The sequence below is a fragment of the Mastomys coucha genome, unplaced genomic scaffold (assembly GCF_008632895.1).
Source record: "Mastomys coucha isolate ucsf_1 unplaced genomic scaffold, UCSF_Mcou_1 pScaffold15, whole genome shotgun sequence".
NCBI classification, from domain to species: Eukaryota; Metazoa; Chordata; class Mammalia; order Rodentia; family Muridae; genus Mastomys; species Mastomys coucha.
In genome coordinates this window covers 133,605,907-133,621,536 of record NW_022196897.1, presented here as the reverse complement: position 1 = coordinate 133,621,536, position 15,630 = coordinate 133,605,907, and the positions used below count along the sequence as shown (strand labels likewise).

At 41.2% G+C, this 15,630-nt stretch overlaps 1 long non-coding RNA gene across 2 annotated transcripts in view; it reads left to right on the top strand.

Moving 5' to 3' along the window:
- Positions 1–15,576, top strand: part of LOC116091096 — a 48,399-nt gene extending 32,823 nt beyond the window's left edge. Inside the window, exon 3 of one of the 2 annotated variants that reach the window (XR_004118940.1) lies at positions 15,297–15,576. This is a non-coding gene — a long non-coding RNA (uncharacterized LOC116091096). Of the gene's footprint in view, positions 1–14,236; positions 14,540–15,296 lie in introns of those variants that run through there. The other variant, XR_004118939.1, reaches the window with a different exon arrangement.
- The last annotated feature ends 54 nt before the right edge of the window (positions 15,577–15,630 follow it).

Here is a 15,630-nt window from a genome sequence, read left to right as displayed (position 1 = left end):
AATTTGGGTCCACAGTTTGGGCGAAGTTAATCTATGGCTGATTGGCCCCATCGTTTGGCTTGTGGTGAAGCAGCACATATTGGCAGTTGCTCCTGGCAGATCAAAGCCACTGAGTCTATGGCCAGGAAGTAACAAAGGGAAGGAATGGATCCAGGTATCTCTTAAAGACCAACATGACTCAGAGTCTTCCCACCGGCTACCACCTCCTAAAGGTTCTTCCACTTCGAAATAGCACCATCATGAAGAGATAACCTCTGTCACATGAACCTTTAGGGGACACTCAAAAGCTCGACTACAGTACCATCCACAATTATATCTCATTAAATATGTATGGTGACACTAGGGTAAAGACCTCCCTCTGCTTTTAATCTAAGAACACCATTTTGAATTGGCAATTGGATCTTTGGGTTTGCAAAGAGCCCCGGGAGCAGAAGGATAGCATATGAGCAGCATGGGGTTTGGAGAGGCTATTTTGTACCTTCAGGAAGCTTGTGGCCAGAAGTCCACGATGGTTGGAAGCAGGGGGGAAGATGTAGGGTAGACCCTTTGTTAGAGGGACTGGGAGAGGGGTGGAGCCTAAGACTACTACAGGAATAGGATACCGAGGTCAGGGGGAAAGGGTGTCTGCTTTGATGTCAGGTCTTATAATTTTTCCTTATTCATCTTCTTTCAAAACTTTCAGAGACCCTTGTTACATATCAAAGAATGATAGAGAAAAGACAGTATCCATGTGTTACAGGGTGGGTCTGAAATGTTCCCCAAAGGCTCACATGTTAAAGACTTAATCCCAGATTGGCATTATAGGGGTGTTGCAAACTTAAAGATAAAGTTTTAATGCAGTTTTAGGTCATGGAGCGGTGGCGGCGGGAGGGGGGGATGACCTTATAGAGGCTTATAGCACTCTGGTCTCTCCTCTGCTTTATATCTTGTTCAGCCATGAAGTAAACAGCTTTGCCATTTACACCACAAGCTCAAATGGAAGGGACTACTTGGCAGGGGCTAAAATATCTAAAGACATGAGACAAATACAACTTTTTTTTCTTAAGTTGATTGTCTCACATTTTTCTGTTGTTGTTATTGTAATGGAAAGCTGACAGTATTTGGACAAAACAGAGCTAGAGACTCCCAGAAGAAAGTAAGGAAAAGATGTCTAATATATGTCTCAGATGTTTTTTCTCTCTCTCACTTTCTTGCTCTTGTTCTGTCTCTTTTAAACACAACACAACACACACACACACACACACACACACACACACACACACACACACACCTTTCTTTTAAATTAGATGCTGTGCATACATAATTATCTTTCTGAGTCTGGCTGTATTAGTCAGGGTTTCTATTCCTGCACAAGCATCATGACCAAGAAGCAAATTGGGGAGGAAAGGGTTTATTGAGCTTACACTTCCACATGGCTGTTGATCACCAGAGGAAGTCAGGACTAGAACTCAGGCAGGTCAGAAAGCAGGAGCTGATGCAGAGGCCATGCAGGGATGTTCCTTACTGGCTTGCTTTCCCTGGCTTGCTCAGCCTGCTCTCTTATAGAACCTAAGACTTCCAACCCAGGGATGGCACCACCCACAAGGGGCAATTGAGAAAATGCCCCACAGCTGGATCTCATGGAGGCACTTCCCCAACTGAAGCTCCCTTCTCTGTGATAACTTCAGCCTGTGTCAAGTTGACACACAAAACCAGCCAGTACACTGGCTTATTTCATTTTTCATAATGATCTCCAGTTCCAATCATTTTCTGAAAATGACATAATCTCATTCTTCCTTATTACTCAGTAGAACTCCTTTATATTGTTATAATATCCTGTTATATTTTTCCTTATCAGTTCATCTACTGATGAGGACCTGGCCTGGTTCCAGATTTTGAATGTTATCAATGATGCTGTAATTAAGATGATGTTCAAGTATCTTTACCATGTGCTTATAATACTTTAGGTGCTCGCTCAGGCTGAGTGTAGCTGGTATATGGTAGCTGTGTTTTCCTTTCTGCAGAACCTCTACTCTGATTTCACAGTGGCTGCTCCAGCTTGCATTTCAGCTGCAATGTGCGAGGGTTCCTGTTTGCACATAGTCTTTCCAGTGTCTGTTGCTGTTTGTCTACTCTCTGAGCCATTCTCACTGGGGCCAGATGGGATTTCAATTTTATTTGACAAAGATTATTTTTCATATATGTATTGGCCTTTCATAGATATATTAAATATTATATACTTAATATATTCACTATATATTTACATATATTACATATATATAAATATATATTGGGATTTTACATATTATATGCAATATATAATGCAAAAAATCACTATGTAGTGAGTATATAAACTATATATTAATGTATGAATTGTATTATATAGTCAACATATATAATATATATGAAATATCTATCTGTGTGTGTGTCTTTCTTCTTTTGAGACCTGTCCAATTTCTTCATCCACTTGTTGACTGAATAAAACTTTTTGGTGCTTAATTTTTCATTTGAATCCTTATATATCTTCTCTTGTTTGTAGGTTAGGCCTTCCCTTCTCTTGTTTGTAGGTTAGGCCGTCCCTTCTCTTGTTTGTAGGTTAGGCTGTCCCTTCTCTTGTTTGTAGGTTAGGCCTTCCCTTCTCTTGCTTGTAGGTTAGGCCTTCCCTTCTCTTGTTTGTAGGTTAGGCCGTCCCTTCCCTCTGCTGATTGTTTCCTTTGCTGTGTGAAGCTTTCTAATTTCTAATGCAATCCTATTTTTTGATTGCTACTATTATTTCTTGAGCTGTTGGAGCCATGACAATGGCTTGTGTCTGTTATACCCTGTTAAATGATTTATATATTTTTAAAAATGGTTACCATCTATTTCATGTAAAGACACAAAATGCCATATTTTCGTGAAAGAAAACGATATCTTAAGAATCCAGAGGACATGGGATTTGTTCCTTTTTGTCTTAGGTTAGAGTAGGTCCCTCATTTCCCCACTGGGCCTTAGCTTATAGTATTGAGCCCTTTGATACAAAGCCAGATCTTTGCATGAGTGTCACATCTACAGGATTCTCATGGTGCAATGGTAGGAACCTTCCTGCCACATTTCATTCGCTTCACCTTGACTCTGTCCACCCATCTTCCTTCTGGGACAAAGAAGTGTATTCCACTTCCACACCCACTCCAGTGTTCCCTTCTGTTAGAATTGGATCTAGGTCACTAACTTTTGCAAACTCCTGAGACACTTCCCCAAGAAAGGAGTTATCAAGAACCTAAGGTATTAAAAAAAAAAAAACCGGCTGGGCAGTGGTGACACATGCCTTTAATCCCAGCTTTGGGAGGCAGAGGCAGGCAGATTTCTGTGTTTGAGGGCAGCCTGGTCTACAGAGTGAGTTCCAGGACAGCCAAGGCTACATAAAGAAACCCTGTCTGGAAAATCCAAAGCAAAAAAAAAAAAAAGATATATATTTTTAAGGTATATTTCATTATTTAAGTCTTAAGTGAGCCTCACTGCCTTTTTAACCTATTGTATACTGGACCCTTTAAAATACGTAATTTGGAAATTCTCTAGTACTCGGAAAGATAGCACCTATAGTCACACCAGAGGCAGGATGATTATGAGTTTGAGGTAGCCTGCACAATTTATCCAGTCCTGAATCAAATAAATAAAAAAAAAAAAAACTCTTCCCTCAAAAATCTTTGCAAACACCATCATCATATTTTTAATTTAAACAAAATTAAAGAAGTAAAAAGCTATTCACTGTGTGATGGCTGTGAGGAGGACTTCCTGCCTGAGAGTTTTGCTAGAATCCAAAGGCAACTTCTTAAGAGGCTCACACCTCTCCCTCACGACCTAGGTTTGACCTATATGCAGAACCATTTTCTATGGATTTCACTTTCTTTCACATAAGCAGACCTATCACAAGTACCGTTCACCGCATTGCCTGACTTAATGGTCTTTTGGAGGTATTTCTGTAAACAACATCAGGGAAGTCCTGCCTCATATGCTCTGCAGTGCTGAGGTGCCCTCTCTATCCTCATTTTCTACCCACGCATCACTAGGTCTGACTACAACTCAGGCTCCCCAGTGGATTCTCACAGTTCTCCAGAGGAGTATATCCAACAAAGTCTGAATGCCTATGCAAGAGGGATTTTTTGCAATGGTTTAAATGCAAATGGCCTCTACAGGCTAAAATATTTAAATGTTTGGTACCTAGTTAGTGCACTGTTTGGGAAATATTAGGACTGTGATCTTGGTCTAGCATTCCCTGGGTATAGATTTTGAAGTTTCAGAAGGTCTTAGAAATCTCAGTCTCTCCCCACCTCCCTCCAACTTGTAGATATGATGAGGGCTCCCAGCTACTTGTCTAGCACCACACATGACTGCATGCTGTCATGTTCTCAGCCATGATGGTCATGTACTCACCTTCCAAAATTGTAAATAAGCCCCAATTAAAGGCTGCCTTTTATAAGTTACTTCAGCTACTTTGTCTCATCATAACAATGGTATTATGGTATTGGCTCGCATGGCTATGTAGTCTCAGAAGCCTCAAGAGACTCAGGACAGCTGATGACGGAATTCAATTTAAGTCCAAAGGCCAGAGGATCAGATTCAAGTATAGGGATATAGGATTAGTTCTTAAAGTCCTAAGATCCCAAACCAGAATGGTATAAATTTATCCTGATTTTGGTTGATCCAAGGGGTCAAAGTCAGGAGAGGGTAGATGGTCCACGAAGAGGGAGAACTTACTTGTTTTTTTCTGCCCACTTTGCTCTGTCTGGGCTCCAGTGTGATGGTAGATGTATGAACACTGGTGAAAGTGGGTCTCCACCAAGGGCCTGTAAAACTCCTTCTGGTCATTACTCCTTTTCACATTTCCTCTGTTAGTTCTGGCTCTAGAAACGCTGATCTAAGCCTGTGGTGTTTGGGATGTGGTGCAAGATGATCATCCCCTCTCGGGTTGTTGGCTGTTTGTACCCCATTGTAGAGGAGAAAAGATGGTCACAAGACCCTCACCTGAGTATCCAACTGTTCTCTATCACCTGTTGAATGCAGTTCTGCCTTACTGCAATGGGCTGGGCCGGGGCTAGAGCTAGAGTATATAGGTTGGGAAAGACTAAGCGAGGGGGCTTCATCTATGTCCTATGAGGAAACCCTCATCCCTACTGGGTGAACGCTTTCCAGATGCAGCCTGTTGAGGGGAAGGGACACTCACAATTCTATAAGTAACTCCCACCCATGCTCTATAAAGAAACCCAATAAACTTACTGACTCCCCAGAGTGAACATTGGTGGGATGATATGTAGTTTTGTTGTTGGGGCCTTAGGAAGGGAGTAGATGGTTTTTATGTCTCCCTTAGGGAAGAAATTTAGCAATCCCTCTATTTTCTTACTTTTCAGCTCTCCTACCCTTTTTCATTCTCCTACCCTGCCTGTGCAATCATCTCAGGACTCCTCCCAGCTCATCTTCAACTCCCTTTCATTTTATTCTCTAAAAAAATATATCACAACTCAGTCAGATAATACCCAATTCTCCTAGTCCATATCATTACCCAGTGGATGGGACAGAGACTACATCCACCTAACTTTCTAAATTTTTAAACAACTTTTGGACTAATGGTATATTCATATATGTTCATAAGAAGTAATAGGTCCTGTGAAGCATTTCCAAAGAATTCCCAGAAACATCTCCTAGGGACACTGTACAGAGTCACAGCTAGGGCATGACATTGACATTATCAGACCCAGGAAAGTTCTATCACCACAAGGACCTTTCCTGTTGCCTTTCTGTGACTCCACCAGCTTCCCTCCCACACCATCGCTTCCTTTTCATTCTTTAAATTTATCATTTCAAGAATATTATACGTTTGAACCGTGTTAACTTCCCATCTGTTTTCCATCCCCAGACAGATGTTTGTTTGTGTACTTCCCCCCATTTCATAATTAATTATTTAGTTCTTAAAGTTTTTTATTTATTCTGTATGTTAACCATTTGTTGCATTGCTATTTATAAATATTTTCTTTCAGTCAATAAAGCGTTTAGTATGTGGTGTGTGTGTGTGTGTGTGTGTGTGTGTGTGTACATGTGTGAGTATGAATACACACATGCCAAGGTGTCAGAAGACAGTCTTGGGTATAAGTCCCCTCATCCACCTTATGTGAGACAGGGTCTTTTTGTTGTTCATTGCTTCATCCACCAAAATACCTGGACAACAGGCTTCTGGGAATTCTTTTCTCTCTGCCTGCCATCTCACTGTGAGAGCACTGCGGTTTCAGGTGCACACCTGACTTTACCTAGATTAAGGCGATTCCAACTCAAGTCATCACCCATATGCAGCAAGTGCCTTATCCACTAAGTACACCACCCCCAAGCCTTAGCATGTCTCTCACTCTTTCTAACAGGGAAACAAAAAGCTTTTTGGTTTTGATGAAGTGAGATTTATTCAGTTCTCTTTATTCTAATCTAATATCATCTCTAAGAATGCTTCACCTAAAAAAACCTAAAACCTTCTCTTTCGAGAGGCTTATGGTTGTACTTTTCATGTTTAAGTCTGTGATGCATGTTAATGTCCATAAAAGGAGTGGAGTTAATATTTTGTCTCTGGGTGTCCAATTACTCTAAACCTTTTATTTAAACTATCTTTAACCCATGGAGCTGATTTTTGTGTCTTTCTTTCTGTGGGTCTGTGTTTGTTTTTCTGTTGTGTTTGTCCCTTTGCCAGTGACTCTGGTTGTATTGTCAAGTCATTCACCTATATCACAGTTGGCCTTCACTGATTCCAGTCTCATTTCACCAACTCTACCTATCTCATCTTTTCCTAGTCTCTAAGGGTGATCATTTAACTTTTCCTGGCATCACTAAATGTCTAACATCCATTTTCTGCATTTTATCCTCAGTTAGTTTCCTCCTTTCATATTTCCCTGAGGAACTGTAACAGATCATTAGAAGTGACTTTTGCTGAAAAGCATTTACTCCTTGCTTGGGGACTCAGAGCAACCAAAGTAGGATAAAATCCTCCCATCTCTGCCTTCGTGTTTTTGTCTGTCTCCTTTGCTTTTGCTTAGAGCCTGTTTGGCTTGTCACATGCTCATCATTTGATAAGTGTTTGTATAAAAGCTGGTGATACCTAATTCATCTTATCTCTGCTCAAGGTTGAAGGCACAAAAAATAGTGTAACTGAGAAATCTAACTGCCAGGGTTTTGGTTTTGTACAATGTCTTGTTCTTGAAAATGTGCCTGTATGTCTCATCTCTACTCATTGTCCTAAACCTGGGTTCCAGAAACAGCATCCAGGCAGACATATCACTCCATGGTGAGATCACCCCTAAGCAGGAGCAGTTATCATGTTGGAACCATATTGCTAACTCTACTTTCTTACTGAATATTCTGATGTCTTACACGTTCAGATAACTTTGCCCCGTCAATTCTCTGCTCTCTTCCTGATGTGCCAAATTTTCTCTTTTATTACAACCAGAAAAAAAGACATCATAATAGCCCCAAAAGCAGCAATTGCAAAATCTTCTGTAAGAAAAATTGCCAAGAACTTTGATATGGGCCAAACCTTTTGGAATATCTTCTACAGAGTTCAGGCATCAACTAAACATATCTTTCCTGTTTGTCCGGCTCTCCTGGGCTCCAGACCATTCATTGTCTTTGAGTTACTTAGCAACTAAGTAGTTGATAACTTATAGTACCAAGAAAGATATACAATTGTGTATCCATGGATACACAATTTCTGTCTTGGATAAGGACTTTGAAATTCCCTTCTCGGAACTCTGCAGAGATTGCCGGTTTGGTATTATTTATAAATTTGTGCTAGAAACCCTGATTTACCAGCTTAAGTATTTTGATGTTTGTTGGGGTTTGCCGCAGACTCTTTGATGGAATCTTACTAGTTCCTTCACTAATTGAAGAGTTGAATAAAACCTTTGATACATGTTCATTTTCTATTTGTTTAGTAATTTTAACTTTTAAAACTTATTAACCCTAAATACACTTGTAAAGCCATGTTGCCCTGAAGCCATGGTTCCATTCGTTCATTTCTCCTTCACTGACACTCAGCTCAAACATTGTCTGTAGTTGCTGCACATGCCCTTATGGGTTAAGTGTAATACAGGGGAATCAGCAATCATTTTTGCACATGCCAGAACTACAGACAGAATGCCTCTCACATGCTGAGACTGTGGGATAAAGCTTGGGCTAGTCTCATGATGGCTGAATGGTTTGCTATAATCAACAATACCACAGAGTCTCTCTATCGGGTTTTATGATCCACCTCAGATGATTGCTGGTGTACAGAAATAGTTTTAAAAATGTGAGGAATCCTTCAAACCATCTATATCCCTGGCAGACTAAGAATTCTTGCTGCATTCCATATGGTAGTCTCTGGCATAGAAATAGTTTAAATTCTACTCAGATAACTGCAGAGATGGGTTTCTCAGCTTGGATCCTACTGACTGTGTTGGTCAGTCTGAATCTTTACAGCAGGAAGCTGACTGTACAGTATAGGATGCTCAGAGGTGTCTCACTCTGGTCTCTTTCCATTGGGTGCCAATAGTCTCTTACTCTTTCAGTTAAGATATCCAAAAATGTCTCCAGACACTGTGAAGTGTCCTTTTGAGGAAAAAAAATCATCACAGTTGAGAACTACTACCCTGGATCTCTAGACATGAGTAGTTACTGTTGACTATCCTCATTTGACTTGTGCACAGAGCCAAAGAAATTCACAGAAGTGGTCATTTCCTCCCTTGTTCTCACCTTCCTCCCACACACGCATCATCCAGAATGGAAGTATTCTCAAAGTTTTTGACTTGTCTGTTACATACTAAGTTTAATCTGCTGAAGCCAAAATAGAGATATGGTGGGCTCTACTCCTCATTTTCAGCAAGACAATAGCAGAGTCTGAGGTTCTGCTCTTGTGGAATCTCCCTGCGTATGTCCCTAAGAAGCCTCTGGGGGCATTTTCAAGCCTTCTTTCTTGTGGTGAGTGTGTGTGTGTGTGTGTGTGTTTGTGTGTGTGTGTGTGTTCTTTTTAAGTATACCAATCAGTGTTAGATGCTCACTTGATTGCACTACTCAAAAATATTCTTTTCCAGATTCAAGTCAGGCTGACAAGCTTCCTTACATCTGCGTTTCTGCTGGGAGACCAAGTTCACTCAGGGCACCAGTCCTCCTCCTGAGGTCAGCTCTCTGCCATCCTGTTCTCTCTATACTGACACAAAAACCCCATCATTTTCCTGATCCCAGTTAAAGTCTCTTTTATTTATTGAATTTCCTGTGTGTTAAGGGAAAACAATAGTCCTTGCAGTGGTGGGAATCGATTCGCTGAAGATGTTTATAGCATTTCCAGCAGAGTCCCACTCTGGGGGGAAAGTGGTTTTCTCCCCTCAATCAAGTACAGATGTTCACACTGTGTGTGGTGGTGGCCTTTTCATGTGGTGGTGATTTTCCTTCCTGCCTGCGTTATGAGCTCCTTAAAAAATGAGGCGTCTCATATCCTTCAGTGGCCTCATCTATTCACCGCACTACCCTCAGGCAAATATTTATTGATAGGCCAGCAATTACACAGTTAAGTTCTGGCATGAATCTGTATTTATTAAATAAGAGAGCTAAATAATAGCATTGGGGTCACTGCAAGATTTATTGATCAGATATTTAATTTGCCTCATCACCCAACTCCGTTGACCAAAAATACAGTGGGAAAAAGATGGAACTGTAGCTGCCTCTGCTCTGAGTAAGAATATGTTTTTGGCTGATGGCACTCCTTAATCATGGTTTTTAAGACTGAGATGTGGACAGATTTCACAAAGTCCTTGTGGAATAGACTCAGAGAAGGCTGGGGTCAGCCATAGGTTGTGTGGGGTCTGCCCCCAGATTATGGCTTCTTTCAGTGACTGGGTCAGGGGGTAACCTTGGCTACAAGCAGCAGCACAAAAAAGACTGTCCTCATTGTGTATTATTTCCTTGGCACATAGCTACAGGGGAATTCTGCAGCAGATGTCAGCGCGACTCAGCTTTAACCAAATCTACCATGTAAATGTCACCACCTGTCACTCAAGCTGCTGCTTCTGTATCTGGGAAGTGGGGACCCAAGCTTTCTGCATTCCCATCCAGAGAAGATACACATCAGGAAACAAGTGTAGAAAATAAGACAGTGTGGTATCGATGGGTACATTCAGGTTTTCCCTTGGGCAAGAAACTCATGTCTTTCCATTTCCATGTACAAACCAAGAACGATATCATTTTCTAAATATCTTTTGAATAAAATATAAAGTGGAGATTTGGCTTAATAAGTGGAACACTTAATAGCATAGTCAAAGTCCTGGGTGTGATCATCAGCATTGAGGGGAAAGTGACATTTTAAGAGAGAGGGAAAGTGAATTTGATGCAAAGAGCTGACCTCAGGAGGACTGGCGTCCTGGGTGAAGTTGGTCTCTCAGCAGAAACCCAGATGCTAAGTAAGCCCTGACAGCCCAACTTGAATCTGGGGGAAAAAAGTTTTGGGTTGTACAATCAAGATGGCTGGTTGCTAACCAGGATGTGACCAACATTGATATTCAGGGGAGAGGAGCACGAGTGTGTCCCACTGTCCGTCCTGTGCAAGCAGTATAACTGAGGTTGGGAAGTGAACTGAGAATACCAGGTACTTCAGAAGAAGGATGGCGCCCATCTGCAGAAATGCATAAGCTATATTTCTCCCGATCTAGCTCTTTACATGTTGTGAAAAGATTGACCACTCACTAGCTCACAGCCTATTTTAAAAGGTGCTTTCACTGATAACTACCCAGTCCAGTGGTTCTCAACCTCCCCAGGGCTGTAACCCTTTAATGCAGTCCCTCATGTTACTTTGTTGCTACCTCATATCTGTCAATTTGCTACTGTTGTGAATAGTGATGTAAACATTTGATATGCAGGATGTCCCCTGACCCCTGTGGGGGTCGGAACAGTGATGTAAACATTTGATATGCAGGATGTCCCCTGGCCCCTGTGGGGGTCGGAACCACAGGTTGAGAACCGTTGACCTAGTGCCTATGCACTCCTATTTTAATAGGTTTTGTGCTTTAAAAACAGTAAGCCTGGACATTTAAGAGATCCATGAAAAAAATATGTGCATAACTTGCCTGCATCAAAACAGTACAAAAACTGGTATGCTGTTGCCTGTCTGTAATTCCTGAACTTAAAAGGCTGAAGCAGAGCATTGTAAGTCTGAGGATAGCCTAGATACATAATTAACCTTTCCAACCTCCCCCTCAAAAACATGCAAAAGACCCCCAAACAAAAAAAAAAGGAGTTTGATTATTCAGGATATAAAAGGTCACAAAGATGAATAAGATGTACAGCTGAGATGTTGTGGGGAGGTGGGTTCCCTCATGGGTTGTACAAAGAGAAAATAGTGTCTGTGGAAGGCAGTATGTAAAATGTGTTCATCTTTCTCCACCTGCACGAGTCATGGTCCTTCAGAGGGTCGCGGCCAATGGAATACAGAGTTGAAAAAGGAGATGTAGTAGCTGGGGTCATAGAGCTTATTGTGGCTGCCTGTAAGCTGAGGGGCGAGGGAAATAGGAAACAGCTCAGTTGGAGAAGCCTGAAGCCTTAGAACCAGAAGGACCAATGATAAATTCTCAGTCTGACACTGAAGGCCTGAAAGCCGCCTGGAAAGCCAATTATGCAAGTTCATGTTCAAAGGCTGAGGACCCTCAGAAATAAAACATGAACATGCTCAAGGCAGTGTGTCCGGTGGACACACCAGCTTTCTCATTCTTCCTCATTTGCATTCCATTATGGCTCCTACACTATTGAATGATGCCATATGCGTTCAGGATGAAACTTCTCCACTCAGTCTGCTAGCCTACATGCCAGTCATCCCTGGGAATACCCACACAGACATTCCCCAAAGTGGGCTTAACTAATTTTCTAGCCATCCATACAGCTAACAACCAAAACTAACCATTGCACAGTCCAGACCCTCTGCCTCAGGAACAGTTTAGGAAGGCTTTGAGCTGCTCAGGCAAGCTGCTGCTCATCTCAGCAAGAAGTGAAGCAGCTACCAATGGAGGAAGGCGCTGGAACAATTGCTCTCACAGGCCTTTTGTAGTCACTGTGCTGGTCAATTTTTGTTTTTGTTTTTGTTTTTGTTTGTCAACTTGATACAATCTGGAGTCAAATCTGAGGAGAGGGATTCTCAGTTGAAAAATAAATGACTCCATAAGATTAGCCTGTAGCTAAGCCCATGAGGTACCTTGATGATTGATGTGGGAGAGCTCTGCCCACTGTGAGTGGTTACATCTCTTGTCTGGTGGTCCTGTAATATATAAGAAATCAAATGGAGCAAACCAATAATAAGCATTTCTCTATGTTCTGTGCTTCATAGATTCCTGCCTTGAGTTCCTGCTCTGACTTCTCATCATGAGGAGTTGTAAACTATATGCTGAAATAAACACTTTCCTCCCCAAGTTGATCTTGGTCATGGTGTTTATCACAGGAATAGAAAGTAAATGGTGACAATTACTATGATGCCCACAAGAATAAACAGCTGTAGTACTGAGGGAAGATTTGGAGTTGAAAAAGTTGCCACAAGACAGTATAAAACCATGTTTATTGGATGTTTTTTTTCTGTAAAAGTCCATGTTTAGGTACATGTAGATAGATAAATTTACAGAGATCTTTAGAAAGATATGTGTCTACCAAATGATAATAACAGTTCTCCCAGGACCAAAGAATTATTAGCAGCCTTTGTTATCTTCTTTCTGACTTGGTTTTTCTAAATAAAATCTTGAAAAATGCTTAGTACATTATTCCAAAAAGGAATTACATTTGATTTATTTGGAAAGTATAAATGTATCCAATAGTTGGTGGTATAAGTAGGCAGAGCAACTGTCTGGTACAAGTTACTTCACAGTAAGTACATAGGATGAAAATGTAGCTCAATAGGAGAGTAATTGTCTAGCATGAACAAGGCTCTGGGTTCAATCCCCAGCACTGTAGAAAAACAAAACAGAACATCATCTACACTAAGTGCCATGGTAGCCAATGAGCTCCAGAGGAAGAAACTAGTAGGAAGAGAGAGAAAGACAGACAGAGAGACAGAGACACACAGAGAGAGACAGAAACACAGTCACAGAGAAACAGAAAGAAACAGGAAGAGACAGAAAGAGACAGAGAAAGGCAGGACAGAGAGACAGAGACAGATAGAGACAGACAGAGACAAAGAGCCTGACTTAAATAATGGATAGATGGATGGATGGACAGGTGGACAGGCAGACAGACATACAGATGGACAGACAGACAGATGAGAGTAGACTTGTTAAGAAAATTGGCCCACTTAGTTGTGGAAGCTGAGAAATCCTACAGTCTGTCTTCTAAAGAGTTGGAGGAGCCTAGGAGGACTTTTAGTTTGGATCACTCCAAGTTCCAAGATTTCAGAACCCAAGAAGCCAATGATGTTTTAGGCTGAGAACTTCAGAATGAGGGGGTGAGCATAGTTACAAGTCCCCAGACCATAAGGGCACAGGATCTGTTTTAAAGTCTGAGGGTAAGAAGAAAATGATGTTATGGCTTCAGGAGACAGACAGTGAATGAAGCTTGATTCTATCACCTAGTTCTTTCATAGTCTTCACCCAACTGGATGGTGCCTACCCACGACAAAGGCAAATCCTTACCAACCAGTGTACTCCACACCTTACCTAGGACTTATTCTCACAGATCCACCCGGAGCCAACACTATTCCTGTTTGCCTAAATATCAATTAATCTAGTGAAACTGACACCCAATTTTAGCCACCAGTCCATATTAATGGAAGATATAACAGACCTTTGAAGAATGTGGTTATGAACTAAAGGTTTGGCTCCATGAAGCTTTATATGGAAGCCCCAATCCCTAGCGGGGTGACAATGAAAGAGAGACTTCTGGAAGGTACTTTGGGTGCTGTGTAGCATTAGACAGGCTACAAAGGTGACAACTCTATCATGATAGCATCATAAAACAAAGAAAGGTCTAAGTACTTCCTCTCTGCTACACGGGAAGATAAAGGGGGTATTGGACATTGTCATCCTGAAGAAAAGAATTCATCTCTTGACTGAGATGCACGCAGTTTATGCAAAACTTTATTAAACAAAGCAAAGACCCCCCAAGACAGATTGAACAATACGACTTTATGTGTGTAGAGTTCAAAGAACAGCCTTGAGTTTCATTTCTTTGGTACCCATCTTGTCTGTCACTGTGTGTATCAGTCTAACTACAGAATCTTCTTTCTCTGCCTCCCATCTCTTTGTAGGAGTGCCTGGAGTGCGGATATCAGTGTGGCTATGCCTGGATTTTACACAGGTTCTGAGATCTCAATATTAATATCCATAGCTGGGGCTTCCGTATCACAGCCAGTCTCCCAGGAGATGAGACACCATTGAGCTAGGAGGTCTGGGTTGGAGCAGAGAGACCAAGAGATTCTGTGGTGGTGCCTCCTTTCTTCCTCGCAGGAGGGAAGGGTTTAGACGCACTTTAAAAGGGAACACTTCGTGCTCCTTTCTCCAACCTGACCTTGATGCTGAAATTGCTTGGCTAAAGCATTCAGACCCTCCACGAGAACTCATTTAATAATCTAATAAGATAATTGGATGACTCATTTGAGATCAGAAAATGTCACCAGGGCTCAGCTAGCTCCTTTTTTATTATGGGGCTTAAGTGGCTTTGCTACTTCAGTAAGAGCACAAGACACCAGAAACACTCATTTTTATTTTCGAATTCAATGCCCTACTGAGAAATACAGCCTGGACCAGAAAGTTTCCTTTTGGAAAAATGTTCTTTCCTCTCATCATATGCATGCACACAAACTCCGGATTCCTATGGACTCCTTTCTGATTGCTTTTTGAACATGGTTTCAATATAAGTAATTTATTGGATATTTCTACTCTTTGCTTAAGTTATAAAACACCCTTCTCCCTTCATAGATTTCACATTGGCATCCATTCTAAGAGACCAGCTGGAAGAAGCACAAGCCAGAATGATATGCTTTGCTTTCTCTCTTGGGAAGGAGGCAGGTAGAACAATACATTTTAAAATGAAATCTGAAAAAGAAAGTACCACATGCTGTGAATGATGCAGTCTCTTCTTCAGTGTGTTCTGTCTTTTCAAATTGCTTATATGAAAAAAACCCCAAATGAATCTACTTTACATAACTATTCCAAAGAATACTGTTGCTATGTAGACTTGTTTTCTGGTACAGGGGGCATAAATTTGGAGGAAACCCACTTCCCTTTTATTTATGTAGAAACTTACCCAATGTAGATAGCATATTATGGTGGAATTAGTAAAATTTTATTTTATTTTTTGTCACTCAGGCAATTTCATGTCACAGGTATATAGAAACATTCTTCACACTCATCAGTACTTCCAAATCATGGCCAGCCATGGTAAGGCTTTACTACTGAAGGCAAAACTTACTGTGTCATTGAATATGAAAAAATTGAGCTGGTATCCAACTAGAAGCTTCATCCCTACTGACTGGCATTCGTGGCTCTGGAAGGTCCTTTGCATGCCACCAGCGGAGAAAAGGATCCAATTTTATCCAGCTGTAAACCCTGTGACCTACAACCTTGTAAGATTTACTGGTGAAATACTACCACAAATGTCAAGGGATTAACCAATCACTTTTTTTTTTTTTTTTTTTTTTTT